Raw genomic sequence first — 3,219 nt, forward strand, 5'->3', positions numbered from 1 at the left:
GGTGTGGGTTTGTTCACGATCCTGAAATGAAAGTCGAAGGTAGTGGAGATGATTAAAGGGTTTTGAGATGTTAGTTTTTGAGGTTGAGCCTAATACTGAAACAAAACTCGATGGTGACAGAATATTTGTAACGGGTTTAAGGTGGTCGGTTTGTCGTGGTTCTAGAATGGTGTTGATCGAATAAGAGTTGATGAATATAGTGTTTGGGCAGTGTAAGTGATCATGGTTTGGTGAAGGTAGCTAGATGGGTGTTGTAGATAGTAGGGGATGGCCAGTTGTAGTGATTATGTAAGTGTGTGTGTTCCTAAAACTTCTAAATATATGTAAATATGTAAAGTAAAAGATGATAATCGATTGATTGATGGTAGTGTATAGAAAATTGATATGTGTTATTGTGAGAGACAAAGTATCACGAGTAGAGGAAATAAATTTAAAAGCAGAGTGTGACTCAAAACAGAATTTGTTTCTATTGAATTAACTATATATGTAATAATTATTAATAATTAATAATTATATTACTAATTATATTAATAATAATAATCCTAATAATAATAACAATAACAATGAATAATAATTGTAATAATAAAAATGATAATAATAATATTATTAATGATAATAATAATATTAGTAATAATAATAATATAAATAATAAGAATAATGATATTTATTAATAATAACGTTAAAATGTAAGTAATAATACTAATATCAGTATAACAATTATACTCATAATAGCTTAATTATTTTGTATATTACTTTACATTTTCAATTAAAATGATTTAATTGTATTTGGTTAGTTGGAATTAATATATATACACTTATATTATATATATATATATATATAATATATATATATATATATATATATATATATATATATATATATATATAGTTACATATTTATTTACACGCAATTGTTCGTGAATCGTCGGAAACAGTCAAAAGTCAAATGTTTTCATAAAATAGTTCAAAAATCTTGAAGTTCAATTTAATAGACTTTGCTTAACATGTCAGAACCATATAAAGATTAAGTTTAAATTTGGTCGGAAATTTCCGGGTCGTCACATGTAATGACCCGGAAATTTCCGACCAAATTTAAACCTTAATCTCTATATGTTTTCGACACGATAAGAAAAATCCGTAATGTTGAGTTTAGAAAGTTTGAAATCTATATTCGGATAATCAGTTACCCTTTGACTAAGCCTGACGATTCACGAACAATTGTATAAATAAATATGTAAATATATATATGTAGATATAAATATAGATATAAATGTATATATAATGTTTTGAGGTAATAAAGTACGCATATTTATTTGGAATAAAATGTAAGATATAAAATTAAATGTTCAAAATATATTATATATATAGGGACATATATAATATTAATATATTAAGATAAATTACAAGACTTAAATATAGTGTTATATCCATGTTATTAGTATCATTTTTATTGTTGATACTAATGGTAATATTATTAAGTATATTATTATTATAACATACATTATATTGATAAGAAAATTTTAAAATGTAAATTGTTATCACTAATAATATTATTATGTATTGTTATTAAGAATCATTATTATTATATATTAATATTATTATAAAAGTAACACAATTGATTAATTATATTATTAATAATTTCATTATAAATATTATTATAACTGTTAGTATTATTATCAAAAATGTTATTATCTGTATTATTATTATTATTAACATATTTTGTATTTATATTTATTAATTATTAATAATTAATATTAGAAAAGATACATATTCACACGTGATTAGTTACAGATATATATACACGACTAGCATTGGATTCTTTGTATGTTTTTATTTTTTTTCTGTTGTCTTCTATTGCCTTGTGAATCAGGGTCCTTTTTCTTCTTATATAAATCAAGTGATCGATTCATATTTAGGCAAAAACAGATTCTTTCTATTTTCTTTATTTAAACATCACCCCATTTTCTTTATTTAAACACTACCGAGAATCCATTTGGGGGTTACACCCTTATAATCAATACCCACAAACGCCTGCTACCATCGAGATCACCACCACCTCCGGCCCCTTCCACGATTAACCACCACTTAACCACCAAATAATCGTATCTTCTTTCTCTTCTTCACGAACATGAAACCGAACCCAATTAACTACCATTTTGTTGCTGTTTGGAGACCGAGAAGCACTATCACTTTAAAACCATCACCTCCCTCTAATCCATCACAGTTGCAATCCGGTTTATCTCTGCTCTTGTTTGTTCGACCCACATCACCTCTCCACCTTCACCAAAATGTCACACCCTACAGCTACCATAACCATCTCTCTCTCTTATTGTTACTCGAAAACTATCATCTAAACCCACAAATTTTTTTACTGCCGTACTTGTTTTCTATCTCTAATCAAGCAACTAATTCTGTCTTGATGTTTCGTTTCTGTTTAATCACCACACACCTGCCACTGTTCTTCGTCACTAATACAGCCGTCTCCATCACTGCTGCTGCTGTCTTTCTGCCTCCCTGTAAATGTAAACGATGAAAATAAATACAAACACTACGTGATTCGCGTAATAATCACAAAGAATACACGATCCGAGTAATTCAACGTTAAGAATATTATTGTTGTTGCTGCGTTACTGATTCTGTTTATAATAAAAGAACGATGGTGATGGAAGGGTAGGAAGGATGATTAATTGGATGATACATGATGTTATGATGTTACTAAGGCACTAGTTAAACGAATGATGATTAAATGAATCCTTGATGGCCGACCAAAAAAAAAAAAAACCAAGAATAAGAATAAAGTGTTGTCTCTTTTTCTTGAAAGTGATTAGGTAAAGTTTAGTTTATGATTAAAACCCTATTTACTTTTGCAACTGGACACTATATCGATGGGCATATACAGAAGACTTAGGCCGTGTTATTTTTTTTTTTTTAGGACATCATGGTTTTTTTTTTTTTTTTTGTTAAGTGGACTGTGGATTAAAACATGAACTAGATTTGTGGGCTTCAGGAAAACATAAATGGATTTCAACTTGGGCTTGTGTAAATCAAGATGGGCCGATATAGTAAAGGGTTATATAGATATCGGACGTGTTTATAAACAGAAAATAGGCTATAGAGCCATGGTCTTGAGTGTTGTGGTATATGCGGAAGGTCAAGGATTCAAGTCCCACCTTGGGTATTTCTTTTTGAAGAAGTCTTAAAGGGTATAGTTTTCTATTT

The sequence above is a fragment of the Rutidosis leptorrhynchoides genome, chromosome 9 (genome assembly GCF_046630445.1).
Source record: "Rutidosis leptorrhynchoides isolate AG116_Rl617_1_P2 chromosome 9, CSIRO_AGI_Rlap_v1, whole genome shotgun sequence".
Taxonomy (NCBI): Eukaryota; Viridiplantae; Streptophyta; class Magnoliopsida; order Asterales; family Asteraceae; genus Rutidosis; species Rutidosis leptorrhynchoides.